Consider the following 20,112-nt stretch of genomic DNA (forward strand, 5'->3'; position numbering starts at 1 on the left):
TTACAAAGACTAATTTAATATTGGAAATTCCTTACCAAAACAAAACAAAAAACAACCTATAACACATTGTAAACCACTTGCAAACCTCTACCTCAAAACTTGGGTCAAAATATTCCTTATTATTCCTCAGATGCTATCTCTAGAATGGCATGGTTCCCTGAAGCACCTGGTTTCTTGATTAAGACCCAAATAACCATATGATTCAAACTGCTTTCTCTCTGCCAGCGCTGAGTTTCTTTGTCTTCACCTTTTAATTCTCCTTTCAATAGTCAAATTCAAGGGCACAGCTCAGGTATAAGAAACTATCCACGAATCAATCACTGTCAAATATAAAATGCCAAAAACTACCTAAGACAAAGACACTATATCACAGATTCTCAACAATTCCAGAACAAATGCCTCATCTATGTTCATCTTATTAATAAAGAATTAAAAAGGAAAAAACATATACACTCAATATGGGTATAAAAATCTACCTTACCTGCTGGAAAGTAGAAAGTAAAAAAGAATATGAGAAAGGTTATAACAGAAGGGAGAGCACATTGGGGAGGGAGCAGTCAGAAGCAAACCACTTTTGAAGAGGGACAGGGGAAAAGGAAAGAAAAATAAACAGGGGGAAATATAGTTAGCAATAATAACTGTGAAAAGAATTTTGAAGGAAGTTTCTCTGATGAAGGCCTCATTTCTCACATGTATGAATTAAGTCAAATTTATAAAAAAAAAATAATAATAATAATAAGAGCCATTTCCCAACTGATAAATGATCAAAATAGTTTTCAGATGAATTAATCAAGCCTATTTATATTCATATGAAAAAAAAAATACTCAACTAACTACTGATTAAAGAAAAACAAAGTAAAACAATTCTGAGCTACTACTACATAACTATTTAGATTGGCTGATGGGCCAGAAAAGGAAAATAACAAATATTGGAGGAATTTGGGAAAAATAACACATTAATGGACTTCAGGTGGAATTGTGAACTAATTCAACCATTTGGAACTGTGCCCAAAGGGCTATAAAATCCTTCATATCCTTTGACCTAACTATAGCACTACTAAAAATATATCCCAAAAGAGATTTTTAAAAATAAAAAGGGGGGGGGGGGAAGGAGACCTATATGTACAAAAATATTTATAGCAGCTCTTTTCGTAGGGTAAAGAACTGGAAATTGAGGAGATATCCACTAACAGGGGAATAACTGAATAAATTGTGGTACATGATTATGATGGAATATTATTGCTCTATAATAAATAAACAGGATGGGGTAGCTAGGTGGCACAGTGGATAGAGCACCAGCTCTGAAGTCAGGAGGACCTAAGTTCAAATCTGATCTCAAACACTTCTTAGCTGTGCGACCTGAGCAAGTCACTTAATCACAATTGCCTCAGAAAAAAAGGGAAGGAAAGTAAAGACAGAGGGAGGGAAGGTGGGAGGGAGAGAGGGAGGAAGAAAGGGAGAGAGAGAGGGAGGGAGGAAGAGAGGGAGAGAGAGAAGGAGGGAGGGAAGGGATGCTTCTCAAAAAAACTTGGAAAGTCCTCCAAGAGCTCATACAAAATGAAATGTATTGTGTTCAAAGTAATTAGCAATGTTTTTGGGATGATAAGCTATGAATGATTTTGCTATTCTCAGCCATACAATGATCCCAAAACTACTCCAAAGGTTTTATGATGAAAAATGCTATCTACATCCTAAGAAAGAAGTAACTGTCTGAATATAGATTGAAACACAATTTTTGTTTTACTTTATTTTTCTTGAGAGGTTTTGTCTTGTTTTGTTTTGGGGGGGTTAGGGGAAATCTGTTTTCTTTCACAACATGACATTTATGGAAATGTTATGCCTATCTTCACAAGTGCCTTATCAATGGGGGAGAGAGAGTAGAGAGGGAGTGGGGTGGGGTGGGAGGAAGGGAGGAACTCTGGAATGCAAAGTTTTAAAAACAAATGTTAAAAAAGTGTTTTGCATGTAACTGAGAAAATAAAATATGAAATAAAATAAAATTTACTTAATTAAGGAAAAAAACCCCCACTGCTATACATTTTTGCAAATGTCTTTAATATTTGGCTTAACAGAAAACAATTAATTCCGGACATGGAAAGGATTGACAGATTGATAGCTCTTTCTCGATTCTGCTCATATCTGTTTCTGTATTCAACAGATTATAAAAAAATTGTCCATTGGTTGAAGTACATAATGTAACCAGGCCTCAAAGAGATATATGTAGCTGGGAAATGAATGAATATCTTAGGAGCTTTTTCAGAAAATTAAAGGTATTCTTCAATACTCTACTGAAACTCAATAAATGGAAGCTTCTTGATTATTAGTTTTAATGTGAAATCTGAAAGCAAAGCCATTGCTTCTCATACTATTACATGATTTTTTAATATCATATATTGGCCATCTGGAAAATACTGGTTCACTGAATTATGCAGGTTTTCCAAATGCTTGCATATTTTTATATACATATATATACACACACACATATATATGTGCGTGTGTGTATATATATTTTAAAGCACATGTGTTACTATCACCACCAATCTTATTAGAAAAGTTGTTAAGTATGGGAAGGCTGACAAACTAATGGTCACAAATACTAATTTCCTAAAATTCTAATTTTCAGTTGAAGCTTGAATTTTATCATTGGAAAGCCTGTCAGGTTTTTTTTCCATGAAGTGACAAAGACTCCATTTTTGAGAGTTAAATAACCAAGTTTCAACAGTCATACTTTGTCTTTCAAATAAACATGTTGTTTTATGAAAAGAGTGGTCTGGTCAGTTCACAACTCCAACAATTCTCCTTTTCTGGAAACATCCACCATACTTCTGTGAACAACATAAATACTTTGTGTGTACTTGCCATTTTGTCACACTGATAGGCCAAAATTCAATAAAATAAATATTTCTATGGTTTCATAAAGGATATTCTTAAATAAAACTGGCATTACTTGATTATGAATGACTATTAGCATGTTGTGGTACCATTGCCTTGATTCATGCTACACATCAGTAGTTTTACCAAACATGGCTTTTAAATAGTATAAGGAATAAACGATCAGATTCAAAACAGTTATTAAATAAGCTGGATATTTTAGCACCACTTGTGTTTTCTGATGTGCAATCTTATAAAAGAGGATTTTAATGATTAACTGGAGCTGATAAAGACAAATATTAAGCAAAATAGCAAGACTAGTTAAATATGGAGACTTAATACATTTATAAGGCAAAAATACAATTCTGCAGACAAACTATTAGCTGAATCTCCATTTTTGCACAGAAAATTTTTAATTTACAAGTCATAGAGTCACTGAAATTCTTTAATGTACATTCAAAAAAGAAATATGAACTTCTAGAGAAAACACAAATCATTCCCCAATTAATAAATGGTCAAAGGATATAAACAAGCAGTTTTCCAATGAACAATTTATAGTCATATTTTTAAAATGCTCTAAATCATTACCAATTAGAGATATGCAGAATAAAACAACTTTGAGATATCATTTTACACCTACCAGATTAGCCAATATAATTGAAAGTAACAAATGTTGAGAGAATGTGGAAAAATTGCGCATTAATTCTTTATTTGTATAACTGTAAAATGATCCAACCATTTTGGAGAACAATCTGAAATTATGCCCAAAGAGTCTATATATTCGAAAATGTTATATCTGCTTTTTTGTGATGGCAAAGAAATAGATATTGCAGGGATACCCAACTGGTACATGGCTGAACAAGTTATGGTATATGCTTGTGATGGAATATTACTGTGCTATAAGAAATGATGTACTCAATGATTTTAGAAAAACATGGAAAGACTTGCAGGAAATAATAAAGACTGAAATGAGCAGAAGCAAGAGAACACTGGATACAGTACTGTTTTAAGAATAACTATGAGCAAATAAGTTAATAGTCTATAAATACCCAAATTAACTATAAAAGATATATGAAGAAAGACACTCTCTGCATCCAGAGAAAAAACTGGGTGAGGCAGAGTCAATAAATACTTATTAAGCACCTACTACTACATGCCAGGCATTGTGGTAAACCCTAGAGATACAAATAAAGGCCATCAAATAGCCCCAGGTCTCAAGAAATTCACAGTCTAATGGGAGAAGGAAAAGCATTTAAAAAAGCTGAAAAACAAGGACTGAGAAGAGTGTGGAGACATGTTAAATGTCTGCAGCCAGGGCAGGAAATACTCTTAAGAATGTATGAATTAGAAAGCTGACTTCATCGTGGACCATAATGAGTTTTTGGAAACCATTCAGGGCAGAAATGATGAGGTGAATGTCTTAGGTACCCCTTAAAAGGTAGAGAATTTGGGAGGAGCTTTCTAATGCCCACCTTCTACTCTTTCCAATGGGAGAGAGTTAGGAAAGAGCTGGGGTAGCTGACAAAGTGAGTTTCAGAGTTGATTTCATCTTGAATCTTGTATTTAGGGTTCATGAGGTGGTGGTTGTTGTTTGTCCTTCCTTGTCTAACAGGACCAATTTGCTGATGCCGTGACATGCAAGTGAAATGGATTTGAGGGAGACTGTGTGCAAGGTCACCTGCCTCACTTTCCCCTCCAGATCCATCTGGGTCAAGTGGCAAGATACAGATCAAGACGACTGGAGATGGCACTGGATGCAAAGGCAGACCTTGGCTTTTTTAAGTAAGATCTTCAACATGTGTAGAACAGGGTGCTAGACTCCCCCTTATCCAAATTGATGACTAGGAGGCATCTCCAGATACAAACAGAAAGCATTTATTTAGTCCTTGCAAGAAGTGGTCCAAGCACATCAAATAGATACTCCAGTATGGTGTATGGAACATGCAGAAACAGAGAATTGATTATATAGCAGAAAAGAGATGGATACACCATCTCCCTTCCTGTTGATTTTTAAATTCATTGGATGGATTGAAAAGGAAGTAACCATTGACCAATGGTCGGGTCAGCAATGCTATCTACTTCTTAGGGGTCATATAACTTCCTGAAATTTAGGCATAAGGTCCTACAGCCTCTGAAAAATCTTCACCTGGTCCCTTTCAAAACAGTACTCAGTTTGACAGAGGTCAAGATGCAACAGCTGGTAATCTCTAGCTTTGAAAGACTCTCTCCACCTAGGAGCTACCTTTTTGAAAGAATATGAAGTGATCTGTGAAATCAATCTCACAAGATGAAGATAGTGTTCTAAAAATTTAGTGAAGATTGGCTGTGCCTCAGGCCCAAGCCTTCCTCCATGGAAAAGAAAATAGAGATATTAGTAGATAGTCCCTTGGGAAAATATAAGGGCAAAAAAATAAGAAGAAAATGATTAAATATTGTTGCTCTATATGGCAGGACTCTCCTAAGGCTGAGTATGTCCTGCTTAAATCTGTATATATAAAATAGATTTCTGTGGGTATGTCTGCTTTACATTCAGTGTTCTGTGTTAAAAGTTAGCAAGCTTGTGATAGCTAAGCATTCAGCCTCTGTTTTGCTGGTTTGGAAAAGATCAGGCTGAATTATTGGAATTGATAGAATTCAGAGTAATAATTCTTTCAGAGTGGCTCAAAATAAGATCTTTAATTGAAATCACTTGGGATGCTTCAATGTATCGGTTTTTGATCTTGGTAAGATAATTTGGGAGGCTAATTCTGGGGTCCTTGGCCCAAGGAAAGAGAACCTTTTCTTTCAATCCCCTGAGTCTGGATGACTACAATAGCTTTGCCAGAAGATGGGGAAAAAAAGAGGAATATATATTTAATGCAGTGAAGATGGAAAAAGCAAGTAAAAGAAAAGAAATATATGTATATAGAAAGGTGAGAAAGTTTTAAGTATGAATGAGAAGAGCATAGATTGAAAATTAGAGAGTTTAGGAAACTTTGGGAAAATGGAAAAGCAGTGTGCTACTGACAGGGGGAACCTTAAAACTGTCCTCCCTAACTTTGGAGGGGAAGCCATGGGGGTGAACTCTGAGAAACTCTCCTTTGGGAGAGGCCCGCCTCAGGGAATCAAGATAAAAGGCTTCATTCTGTTATCTTGGTGGTGAGTAGCTGCACCCTTTGTTGAGTAGAAAATCAGTCCAGAACCACTCCTACTTAGCTCAAACTTAAGTGGTCTCATTCAGTTGGAAATCTAGGCCTGGGGGCAGTGACAACTGATGGGGGCCATAGCCCCTTTGAGATTCCTTGTCTGATCTCCAACTTCCTTTGGGACTGACCTTTTGTGTTCCATGGGAAGAGATCCTATCTGAGCCAATTTTGGGCTTGTACCCAGCCCCACCGGATCTGAGCTGGCTTGGATTTTCTCAACACCCCAACTATCTGCTCAGGTTTTCCCAAAACAGTTTCTTCCTTATCTGAAAAGCATGCCAAGAATTTGGCACTGCCCTAAGCACCTTGAAACAAATAAAAGAGCCTAGGTGGAATCATCCCTGGTCGGAGAGTTGAAAGATGGCAGCATCACACTCTCCTTCCCACCGCTTTAAAAATGGTGTCTTCCTCTATCTAATGCTTTTACTAACCAGACTTAACCTTGCTCCCAAACCCTGCAATAAACTTCTTTTTACCAATCTAGGTTTTGGGGCCTGTAAATTCATTTACAGGGGACTCTTGCCGCCACTAGACCTAATTTAACTTTATATCCTTGCACTGAATCCTAAGGGGTTGCAGGGGAGCTCCGTTTGACTCCCTGTACCCCAATCCTGCTAATAGACCTCAATAAATCCTACTTAGGTATATACCTCATCATTAGGTATTTACCTCATCATTTGGTTCCCTGTTACCTCATCAACAACATTGAAGGAATCTCATTCAATTGATATCTCTGACTTAGATTTACTATAAAAGACAATTTTAAACTCCAAATCTTTGCAGAAGTCCAAAGTAGGAATTTTGCTTTGCCAAGAAACCTCTCCTCTTGGCACAGCTGCCTACCAGGACTCTTGCCCAGCTGTGAAGAGACCTTCTTCTTAGTGATAATCTCTTGTTATTTCTCTGCCAGGTCCCTATCACGAAGAAGTCTCTCTTCCTAGCAAAGCTGGTTTCTCAGTGCCAACAGAATAAACTTCTCTTTTGCCATTCAAACTTTTGGGGTTTGTGAATTCTTTCACGTTGGACCGGCATCAACTAGAGAGGGTTCACACAACTTTCTGCACTGCCACTAATCGCATCACTACTATTTTAAAAACTCCTGTAAGCAACGGAGCCTGTAACTTTGTCATCAGAACTCAGGTTTGTGAAATCCTACCAGGAAGAATCTCAAGATAAAACCCATATGAAGCAGAAATGAGTGCTTAACTCTTTCCTAGCTTACAAAAAGAAGGTTTGTGGGAATCAGAAAAACAACTAAAAGGCAATTCTACTTGACTGGAACATCTAAGTAGAATTTAGGCAATATTACAAACTAAAGTAGTGGTTAAATTTTAAAATTACTTTAAATTGGTATGTGTGTTAAAATTAGAGACTGAAATTGGTTGTGATAGAGACTGGTTCTGTTCTACTTAAATTGATTTAGTAATATGTTCCTTCTGAGATTGTAAAACTCAGATTTGGTTTATCATCTAGTACCCTGAATGTTATTGGAATATAAATTCTTTTAAAAATTTTTTTGAAAAATGACATTTCTGTGCATCTAGAACTGGCCAATTTGAGTCTGAGGAAATAATTAAGTTACAGAACTGCTAAAAACATTTTAGCAGATGCTGAGGTTTTTGAGAATAAGTTTTAAGTTGCTTAGCACTATCAGCTAAATTGAGTTGGTCTACTGTGTTTTTAAGTAGGCCTAATTTACATGATGAAGAGCTTTCTGAGGGAAACTGCCAATGAGGGGGTAGAGGGGAGGGAAGGGAGAGAGAGAAGAGGAGGGAGGAAAAAAAAACAAACCACCCACTCTGGGATTTTCCAAGACTCTCTCCTTTGGAAAGGCCTTCGAAATCTGTCCTGGGTAAGCTGGGGTCCTACCTGACCTGAATTCTTCTGGGATTTGTGCTAGTGCCCCAACATCTTTGACATGGGCCCCTTCCCCAACATTCCTGGTATAGAGGGAGAGAGAGTCAATGGATCACAGACCTGTAGCCAGACACCTGGATCCAAATTTCTCTGACTCTCTTCCCCCAGGGTCTTAGAGCAATTTCTTAAAGTCCTGTGGTCACTCTTAAAAGGCCAGCTTTCCTCTACCTTAAGTTTTGGGGCTGTGTGTGTTTAAATTGGAATTCTGATTTTGAAATTATGCATGCTAAAACTATGAATTTGTTTATTCTGGTATAAGATTTTAGAAATGTGTGCATTGATACTGAAGTAAATGTTATTAGAAATTTAAATCTGTATTTGATTTGATTTTAAGTTAAAAATGTGGGTTCTCTGGTAACTTACCTAAAGAGGCCACATGTTTGTATCTCCTAAGTAAATGAAGTATATTTAAGCTACTATGTCGCTTTGCAAAATTGTACATTGGGTAATTTGTAAAAACTGTGCTTTAACATTCTGTTAATCCAGCTGGATATGAGGTATAAATTTCGTGATATTTGGTCCAAAGCTATTTAGAATATTAATCTTAAGGTTTCTCTTGCTTTCTCCCTTTAAAAAAAGAAGAGCAAGAATATTTGGCATATTGGGGATATGTGTAATTACAGAACAAATTGAATCTGAAAGGTGTGTAAGGAGTCTAAAGATAAATAAGAAAGTATTGAGGAGGTCTCCCTCCAAAGGAAGGGAGCTAGGCTCCAAAATATTTAGGTTAGGTTCTAATGAAATGACACCAATGAGGAAACTAAGATATAGAGGATGAGTGGAAGCTTTCCCCTGAGCTTTGCTGCTTTAAAAGAGGTTAGTGAAATAACACTGGAACAATTTGTACCTAACTATGGATTGGTAGAGATTATTGATTCTGATAAAGGAACATATTTTACTTATAAGGTTTTATAAGAAATAATGATGAAGGATTGCAAATTGAGTGGCAATTCCATACACCTGGGCATCTGCCCTTATCCCGGAAAGTGGAAAGAATGAATCAGATTCTTAAACTGATTACTAAATTGATGATAGAGACTAAATTGCCTTGCACCAAATGTTTGCGTATTGCTTTGATAAAGAATTACAATGGTTCCCAGAAGTTACCTGGGACTTTCCCCATATGAAATTGGTTTATTTTATTTGGGAGGAGAAAGGGAAAGACCCACTTTTGAAACAAAAGATAAGTTTTTAAGGAATTATATACTGGCAGTGTCCTCATCCCCTTTTAGCCCTTAGGAAACGATGATTGCTGACTCAGATAACATCTTTAGGGTTTGCAGGTGAGTGAGTGCTTATTAATTCCTGGAAGAAGCAGAGTAAGAAGGTCTTTACCAAATGTTTTAGATGACTGAGAATGAAGTCTGGGGAAGCTGAGGACACCAGGGTTACAGGACCTGTGTCGGAACCTCAAGAATGAACTATTAAAAACAATTTATAACCTCTAAAATTGACTTTGCAATTAGGAATATTTTGGTGAGAGATGGGAATGTTTGTGTTTGGAGGAATTTTACCAATACTGGTGTTTTACCTGTTATTTATATTTCCAAAAAAGTTTCTAGGGATTCCTCAATTAGAGGAAGCTGAATTAACATTTTTTTTAGGATGAAGAAATTATTAATATTAATTCTGATGAAGTTCTTTTATGTGAAATTAGGATATTCTATATTCTGTATGAGTTGTAATTGGTTGCAATGAATCATCTCAGTCCTTTTAAATAATGGGTTCAACTTTAAGAATAATATTTTTGCCTTTGTCTCTTTGAATATGTTTTTGGTATAGACAATATGCAATTTAGAATTTTTTTAAGTATTGACCATGTTGAAAGCAATATGATTTGTGTAATGTTGAACTAAAAACCATCTACTTAGATAGGAAAGATAAGCTTCTAGGATAATCTCTTAGTGTTAGCAATGTAAAGTCATCCTATTTAGGATGTATAATCCTTCAGAGCTAGACTCATCTGAAGCTGATAAAATCTCTTGGAATTGTAGCTGATATTCTTTGGAGTTTTAAATTCAGGTATGCATCATCAAGCCAGTGATCCACCATATTAAAGGAATATGTGACAAGCTACTATTACAGGTGGAAGTTAGTATCTGCGCAAAAGTTGTTTAGACAACCTTGGCTTCTGCTTAAGATGGGATCCTTCTAACTCAGTTGCCCAGTGGTGTTCTTTTGAATAAAAATCCACCTGATTATTCATGAGTCTGGCTTGAGGTGGAATTGTTGCTAATTAATTAATTTAAAACTGTGACAATTACCTCAAATAAAACTGAGTTAAGGATGCTTTACATGATAATGTATGTTCTCTCATGGCAAAGCCTGAAGGACCAGTTTTGATGCTATTTAAATCAGGTCCCTGCCTCCCTCCCCCCCCTTATGGCAAGTTTTTATAATCAGGGCAAATGTTCCATAGAAGCCATGAGCACAATTCAAGTTATCTAGAAAAAAAAGTATGTGGTCATTATGTATTAAAGTAGGTATTTGGCCTAGTCATCTATCTGTTGCTAGGTCCATTTATTTTAACATTTCTGTTGTTGCTGACTTTCGCGGTAGGCAACTTTGTTGTGAAAAGTTACCTACTCAATTATGGGGGACATAACTGGTTGAGATAACAGGTGGCCCTGCTATCTGAGCCCAAGAAGAAAGCTGAAGTTATAAAAATCCAAACAATAAGGAGATGTCTGTGGAAAGTTATCCTCATAGCACTTAGTGAAGTACTCCTATTCCCAATCTGTATTATCTAAAATGATTAGAATAAAGGGCAAGGAAGGGAGGAAACTGGGCAATTTTATAGTTAATATTCCCATGAGAAAAGACTGTTTCCAGGAAAAAATACTTGTCTTAGTAAAAGATATAACCACACATCAAAATATTAGCACATGTTCTGATTCAGACTTGGACTTTACCTTTACACCTTTTGGTGGTCTTGGTCTGGAAGAGCCTATTAGAAACAGGCTTTATGGTTTCTCCTAATAGCCCTCAGTGGAGTTATGTCTCCCCTGTATGATGCAACTTATTACCAATATGGTTTAGAAAACTCTGTCCAAAATAATTCAAATAGTAGATACAGTCGTGGGATTAGCACAGTTGATGGTGTTCAAGAGACAAGGGTGAGAACCTTTGCCTGAAAGGATAGGTCAGACTTCGAAGATGAAGTTGACCTGGAAGTTGAAGAAATGTATAAATTCTGATGTGAGAAGCTAAAAGAAAAGGTGGAATTGAATGAAGTGAAATGTGAAATCTATCTCACAAGATGAAGATAGTATTCTAAAATCTGAGTGAAGGTCAATAGCTCCTCAGGCCCAAGTTTTTCTCCAGAAATCATGTGGTTTACAAAGAATGGGATCATATAGCCCTTTTCTTTATGAGACTTTAGTCTCATCTTGGCATTAAAGCTCTCCTAATAAGGTAATTTAGTAATTCTAAAGAGGTGATTGGGTTAGAAGTTTTTCCTCATTTATGACTTAGAATGGAAAGTCATTTGTCCTGATTAATCAGGGCAAAGGTCCAGCCTATGGGGAGTGTTACCCCAGACCCATATATAATGATTCTTTGCTTATAGTACCTCATCTCTCCTTGTCTGACTGCTTGTTGGGAGGGAGACACCCTTTCTTGGGAGATCATAATATAATTCCTTTCTGCTTTTACCTTGAGAAATCACCTTGATTTATTTGAGCCAGTGGTCTTTGTTCCATACAGATAGTTCCCAATTCAAGCCCCTCTAGGTCACAGTTTGGGCCCAAACCAGCAGACAGTGAATGGTAATAGCAATTGTTTCTATTTGGGGACAAAAGCTGAGGATCTTTGGCTCCCAGAGTGACTTTTGGGGGGGAGGGAGGGGACTGGGTAGAGAAGCCATTCTTTGCCTCATTTCTTACCTTAGGGCTTAAATCACTAAATGTGCAATTGCTTCAGTCAGATCCCAGAAAAATCTTAATTAGCTTAAAAGACCAAAATCCCTCACTGCATCCAGGGCCATCTCTAGTAGTCCTGATTTATATCTCTCTACTGGATCAAGATGGCTCCAAAGAGTGAGGCTGGTAACTTTGCAATCCAATTCATTTGCAAGTCAAGGCATCACCTTGGAGAAGTCAAGGAACTTTACAAAGCAAAGTACAAACACCAATATTTTTTTTTGCCAACATCTGATTTGCATCCTGCTGCTCAGAACTCCTAAGCTGAAGCCATCTATCTAGTTTTTGTCTTCTCATAACAGGATTTTATCAGCATGTACCAAATATCAAATGAATAAGAACCAGTGCTGAGTGGTTCTGATTCAGAAGAAAAAAACCACTAAATTTAATCAGAATATCTGAGTTCAAATCTTGTCTATGATGTGAACTTGAGAAATTTATTTGATCTCTCTGGGCCTCAGTTTCCTCATTTATAAAATGAAGGGGTTATACTAGCTGTACTAGCTGACCTGAAAAAAAAAAATCCCTTTGAGTACTAAATATTATGAAAACAGCAAAAAACAGATGATGAGGAGGCACAAAGTAGACTGAAATCAAGGGGAAGACAAAAAGCTGAAATCAAAATTCTATTCTAGGACAGAAGAATAGAAAAAGAATGCTAACATGGCATTCCTCAACCATCACATCTTCAAAAGCTAGAAAACTTATGAGTTAAATAATTTCTTTACTTACTGAATAATTTCAGTTGTGTTTTGCTTTTTACATTACAAATATTTACAGTGTACTCTTTAGATAACAAAGAAAAACAATGAAGCAAAATTGATAATAGAATAACCTGGTCTGAAAGTGCACAAGTGTATATTTTTTAAAATTATTTATAAATGGCTATTATTTTCCCTCCTTACTCACCTCCACTTTAAAAAAAGAAAGAAAGAAAGAAAGAAAAATAAACTCGATGTAATAAAATGAATAGTCAAGCAAAACACAATAATGTTCTATTCAGGACCCTAAATCCATCATCTTTCTGCCACAGGTAACATATTTTATCATATTTTTTTTGGGGGGGGAGTCAATTAAATTTTTTTTATTGAAGCTTTTTATTTTCAAAACTTATACAAAGATAATTTTTCAACATTAACTCTTGCAAAACTTTATGTTCCAATTTCTCCCCCCCTTTACCCTCCCCTATATGGCAAGTAATCCAATATATGTTAAACAGACCATCACTTTTTACAGCTTTCAAAGTTGCATACAATGGTGATGTATAAATTGTTCTTCCAGTTCTGTTCATTTCATTCTTCTTCAGTCTATAAATCCAAAAGTGTTAATTTTTATAATATAGAAGTATTGTACTTTCTTCATTCAACAATTTACTTAAGCTTTCTTAAAATCATAATGATTATAAAGTCCATCAGCAAGCTAAAACAGATAACCAAAGTCCAAAGTGCCCAGAGACTGTGCAAAAGGGGCCCTAGAGAAAATCAGAATTGAATTCTAAGCAATTACTCTGTTCAGATGGGACAAAAATGTTAATTTCCTGTACAGCATCCTCAGTATTACATTGTTAAGACTGAGAAATGCAAATGAATAAACAGACACATACAATCCACTCTGTTGGTTTTTCTCTGACAGGATCCCTATAATCTTAACAGGTTTCGTAAATAAAAGTCTGAGATAAAACTTGGGAAGAAAAGAAATATTTTTTTTTAAATTCATTTTTCCAAATTATCCCCTCCCTCCCTCCACTCCCTCCCCCCATGGCAGGTAATCCCATACATTTTACATGTGTTACAATATAACCTAGATACAATATATGTGTATAAATACCATTTTCTTGTTGCACATTAATTATTAGCTTCCGAAGGTATAAGTAACCTGGGTAGATAGACAGTAGTGCTAACAATTTACATTCGCTTCCCAGTGTTCCTTCTGTGGGTATAGTTATTTCTGTCCATCATTGATCAACTGGAAGTGAGTTGGATCTTCTTTATGTTGAAGATTTCCACTTCCATCAGAATACATCCTCATACAGTATTGTTGTTGAAGTGTATAGTGATCTTCTGGTTCTGCTCATTTCACTCAGCAACAGTTGATTTAAGTCTCTCCAAGCCTCTCTGTATTCCTCCTGCTGGTCATTTCTTACAGAGCAATAATATTCTATAACCTTCATATACCACAATTTACCCAACCATTCTCCAATTGATGGACATCCATTCAAGGAAGAAAAGAAATATTAAAAGACAAAGGTCAAAATATAGATACTATTATATTTCTTAGAAACAAACTGAATCTGAATTCTCAAAAGATTAAGTTATTAAGATTAACATGTTTAGCTCCAATAACCTTTTTTCATAACCTACATAAAACAACTAAACTAATAATACTGAACTAATAATCTATTGTTTTGATTTTTAGAAAATTTTTGCCAATTTTGGAAGTGGAATATTGGTTATAATTACCTTTGAGGGCCACACAAAATCTGTGAATGAAGAGGAGACCCTGGAACTCTGAAAAATCCTTGAAGGAGAAAATCTCATTCAACTCTGCCTCAATAAGGGACACTGCCCTAAGTCTTTTTCTTTTAAATGAATTTAAGTTTTAACTGCTTGGGGGGGGGGGGGGGAATGATACAGGGTTGTGGCCCCTTTAAGACTAGTTCTTTCAGATTGATTTATTCCTTTCGGATTCCCAGCCCCTCCTAGCTGATCAATTCAAGAAGCTAGGACCTTTAGATTCACAAATCCTGTCAAAAGCATCCCTTTGAATTCCAATAGGAGATAATCCAGGCTCTCTCAGCCCCCATTCTAATAATCTGTTAAGGTTTCTCAACCCCCAACAAGCAAATTCTAGCCCTCACTGAAATTTGGGATTCCACCCACGAGCCCCTTTAGCTAAATCTCTCATTATAAAAGAGCCACGCTGGAGTTCTCTCTTTGCAGAGGTTCCAAACATGCCAGCCTTATGCCTGGCACGCCAAGGGTTTCTGCCCACCAGAATAATATTTCTGGTGCCCTCTTATCTCTACCTTCACCTTTTACTAATTAGACTTTAACTTTATTTCCATACCCCAAAATAAGCCTCATTTATCAATCTAGGTTTTCAGGTCTGTAAATTCTTTTACAGGGAACTCGAACCACCTCTAGACCTCATTTAACTTTATATCCTTGCGTCGAATCCAAAGGGGTTGCAGGGGAGACTCCCTGTACCTCGAACCTGCCACTAGACCTCAATTAAACTCTAATTTCATTTAGGTACCCCAATTCTAGACCTTAACATGTATACCAAGCTAACATCATTAAATTATATTTTTCTTTTTTCTCTTTCAGTAAAATGTTGAGACTGGCCTCAAACACACAAAAGCATTTCCACATTGCAATTTATTCTGCAGGGGGGAAAAAAATCAAATTAAATATCCAAATGAGACAGTATACCATGTAGCAGAAGCTATATTAAAAATTTTTTAAAGTTCTTTTTCTCCTCTTTTCCCTCTTTTAAAAATGAATGCTTTCTCTCATCTATTTGATAGGTGAAGAACACTAAGTCCAGAAAATATAATAATTTTCTTTATTTTCTGATAATGCTTATAGCTTCTTCTGTTCCCAAATTTTCAGCATTTTCCATAAACTAACAAAAACTAAGAGATGGCTGATTCCTTAAAATCAGAAGTTTGAGGTCCCATTTATGACAAAAATTTCAGATAAAGAAGGCCACTGATAGTATTAAAAACAGGTAAAGATTGTAACCCAATTGTTTTGCTATTTAGAGTCCATCATCATCCCATTTACACACCTTTTTCCTTTAGCATGATATCTTCTGGGTAGCCACTAAAAGACCTATGTTTATTATTGCTTATTTTTTAATTGACACAATTATGACATCTAAATTAAATAATTTTTCACAGTTCCTTCAAATTATTTAATTTTAATTTTATTTAATAACATAAGAATCATCTGCTGGAACTCTTGTCTTCCCAGAAATCAGCTGGAGTCAGATCACCAAAAATCTTTATTCTTGGTCTTTTGTGGTCCCGGGTGGGAGATTAGATTTAGCAATCTCCACACCACCTTCCTCTCTCCCCACAGCCAGGATAATGCCTCAATTTCCTCCCCCTATTCCACCCACACACATCATTTCCCCTTCTTTGTCCCACCAATCAAGTCAGCACAGAATAGTTGGGGAGGGTCAACCTTCAAATATGTTAATAGAGAATTGTCCAATTGGCAATTAGTCTCACGTACTCCATTATCCAAATGCATTTGCTCAGTTCTAGCCTTTTACAATCATCCAATATCAATGTCAAGGAAAATTTTCTAAATGCATGATTTCCATCACCCTGGCTCTAACCTCTAACATGAGTTTATCAGGTCAAGAACATATTTTTTCATCAAGGTAAGCATGTTCTAAAATAAGGATGGGGAATGCCTGGCCATGTACAGATTATATAAGGTCCATGAAAGTGAGAGTGAACTGAAAGCTAAATACAGCAAATTCCCACTGTGCTTGAATTCTGTAAGTTGATAATTTTATGAATTGTCTGTGAATGATGTTATAAAAATCCAAATGGCCCTTGGCAGAAAAAAAAGCTTCTGTGACACAGTTCTAGAACATCTATTTTTTTCTTCAATACTTATGGGACAGTTCTGACCATCAGCTGAGAAGTAGCAGAGACCTAACACAGAACAGCAGAAGCCACTGAGTTCCAAATAGCATGCCAGAATTAAGGAGAACCATAGCATGGATAGACACTACTTGGTCAACGGGACATATCACAAGACCATTCATAGACCCAGAGGGATTTTGTATTTGAAGCCTCAGGGAAAGATGAGATATAGAGGGCCTTCTAATCATCAGCATCAGAAGCCTTCCTGATCAATAAGTCATGGAATAATGGATAAAACCAATGAAAGCAGAGTAGATTTTTATACAAGGATGTACAAAAACAGATTTTTAAAAACAAAATACTTGAAATATGAAGTTTTCAGATGAAGAAATAAAACCATTTCTAATCATATGAAAAAATGTTCTAAATCATTATTAGAGAAATGCAAATTAAGACAACTTTGCACTACCACTACACACCTCTCAGATTGGTATGGCCTCTTCCTACCTTTCAAATCGTGTTACATCTAATTCCTTCATTGTTAAGGGACAGGTCGATTCTCTGAGAGCCTCCACAGTGGATCATAACATCTGAAGGAGCTGCAGGGCAGCCTTTGCTGACACAGGTCTTTTGGACTAGGAATGAGATAAGTTGGAGGCAGAGGGTAGAGGGAAGAGGGGAGAGGTCAGACAAACACAACAGTCTCTCAGAGAGATCAGAGAACAGCAACTGCCTCTCAGTCTCCTTGTATCACCCTTTCACAAGAGGAGATCCATTCTAGGTTGGACCAGCAGCCACTGTCAGGTGGCTCCCATGTAGTCCAGCAGCTCTCCTATGTATTTCCACATTTCATACTCTGAGATCCAGTAGCACTGGCTTCTTTTCTATTCCTTGAACATGACAATTCGCTTTGAATTCCCAGTATTTTCACTGGCTGGTGCCCATGACTACAATGTTCTCCCTCCTCATCTGTTTCCTTGTTTCTCTGGCTTCCTTCAAGTCTCAGTTAAAAGTTCACCTTTGTAAAGGGCCTTTCCCCATCTTACTTAATCTTAATGCCTTCCCTATGAAACTACTCCCAATTTTCCTTGTGCAAAATATCTTTTGTCTTTCTTAACAAATCTATTGCTTAGATTAAATATCTGACACAGAACAGATGGTAGGGAGAATAGGACTATGATCAAGAACAGCTTATCTTAAGACAAAACATCTGGAAAACTACATGGAATTCCGGTTACCAAATCTTAATATAAACATAACAGAACTGAAAAAAGTCTAAAGACAAACAACAACAAAAATTTAAAGTATAAAAAATTTTCTGCTTGGGCCAGATAGTTTGTTATTGTTGTTTTTAAGTGTGATTATAAATAAGATACAGATAAGATGATGAAAAAGGACATGATCAAAATTTACAAATTCTTGACTGGAACAGTATTGATCTCAAGTTCATGACACATGAGGACCCAGTTGAAGGCTATAGTCATAATAATAAGAAGGAAAAATAACTGTCTTTAAAGTGATATTGCTTAAAATTACAAGCAATATCACTTGTAAAAAGAAAAGTGTTCTATTTGTCCCCCAAAAGAAAAACTAAAGCAGTGTTTGAAAAGTGGCAAAGAAACAAATGCAGACAATACAAATGAAACATACATCAGAACTATACAAGAAGAGTGGATCTCATTGGACATTTTTAACTAAAAGCTGGTATGTTGTAAAGGGAGTTATTTTTCTGGTATGATTTGGACTGGATGCCTACTGAATTTTCTTTCAGCTCAAATCCACTGTTCTTGGCTCTACCCTGAAGGGGTCAAGCTACCTAAGTTCTGGATTTGGAATCAGTCAATTAGAAATAAAAATAGTTCCTGTTACTTTTCTTGAGTTAAGATAAATTCCTCATCTGCCAAGAAAACAGATGATTTATCTTTTTAATAAAGCTTTTTGTTTTCAAAACATATGCATGGATAATTTGACAACACTGACCCTTGCATAGGCTTGTGTTTCAGATTTTCCTATCTTTCCCCCAACTCTTTCCCCTAGATGGCAAGCAATCCAATATATGGTAAACATGATAAAATATATATTAAATCCAAGGCTGCCCACTATCACTGTTACTATTCAATATTGTATTAGAAATGCTACCTCTGGCAAAAAGAGAAGAAAAAGAGATTAAAGGAATTAGAGTAAGTAATGAGGAAACCAAATTATAACTCTGTGCAAATGATATGATGGTATACTTAGAGAACCTTAAAGAATCAACTAAAAAACTATTAGAAATAGTACACAACTTTAGCAAAGTTGCAGGATACAAAATAAATCCACATAAATCATCAGCATTTTTATATATCATTAACAAAATCCAACAGCAAGAGACACAAAAAGAAATTCCATTTAAAATAATTGTAGATAGTGTAAAATATTTGGAATCCATTTGCCAAGGAAAAGTCAGGAACTATATAAGAAAAACTACAAAACACTTTCCACACAAGTAAAGTCAGATTTAAGCAATTGGAAAAATATTAAGTGCTCTTGGATAGGTCGTGATAAGTCACCTTATAATAAAGATGACAAAACTACCTAAACTAATCTATTTATTTAGTGCCATACCAATCAAACTCCCAAGAAACTATTTTACTGACCTAGAAAAAATGACAACAAAATTCATCTAGAAGAACAAAAGGTCAAGAATTTCAAAGGAATTAATGAAGTGAAAAGCAAATGAAGGTGACCTAGCTGTACCAGATCTTAAACTATACTATAAAGCAGCAGTCACCAAAACCATTTTGGTACTGGCTAAGAAATAGACTAGCTGATCAGTAGAATAGGTTAGGTTCACAGAAAAAACAATCAATGACTATAGCAATCTAGTATTTGACAAATCTAAAGGCCCCAGCTTTGGTATAAGAAATCATTCTGACAAAAACTTCTGGGAAAACTGTTAACTAGTATGGCAGAAAACTAGACATTGACCCACACCATATACCAAGATCAGGTCGAAATGGGTTCATGATCTAGACATAAAGAATATTATTAAAAACAAATTAGAATAATATAGGATAGTTTACCTCTCAGATTTATGGAGGAGGAAGGATTTTGTGACCAAAGAATTAAAGGCCATTACTGATCAGAAAATAGATAATTTTGATTATATTAAGTTAAAAGGTTTTTAAAGAAACAAAACTAATGCAGACAAGATTAGAAGGGAAGCAATAAACTGGGAAAACACTTTTACATCCAAAGGATCTGATAAAGGCCTCATTTCTAAAATATAGAGAGAATATTTATAATATCAATTATATCAACATAATATCAAAGATATCAAATTTATAATAGTTCAAGCCATTCTCCAATTGATAAATGGTCAAAGGATATGAAGAGAATTTTCATGTAGTCACATGAAAAGCTGCTCCAAATCACTATTGATCAGAGAAATGCAAATTAAGACAACACTGAGATACCACTACACAGCTGTTATATTGGCTATGATGAAAGGAAAAGATAATGAATGTTGGAGGGGATGTGGGAAAATTGGGACCTTTATACATTATTGGTGGAACTGTGAATGGATCCAAACATTCTGGAAAGCGTTTTGGAAGTGTGTTCAAAATGTTATCAAACTATG

General features: G+C 35.8%; 1 protein-coding gene across 6 annotated transcripts in view; it reads right to left on the reverse strand.

Annotated features, from left to right (window-relative positions):
- ANKS1A (ankyrin repeat and sterile alpha motif domain containing 1A) overlaps nucleotides 1–20,112 on the reverse strand; it is a 210,285-nt gene that overhangs the window by 146,961 nt on the left and 43,212 nt on the right. The gene's annotated exons all lie outside the window — the stretch shown is intronic.

Source organism: Sminthopsis crassicaudata, chromosome 4 (assembly GCF_048593235.1).
Source record: "Sminthopsis crassicaudata isolate SCR6 chromosome 4, ASM4859323v1, whole genome shotgun sequence".
Taxonomy (NCBI): Eukaryota; Metazoa; Chordata; class Mammalia; order Dasyuromorphia; family Dasyuridae; genus Sminthopsis; species Sminthopsis crassicaudata.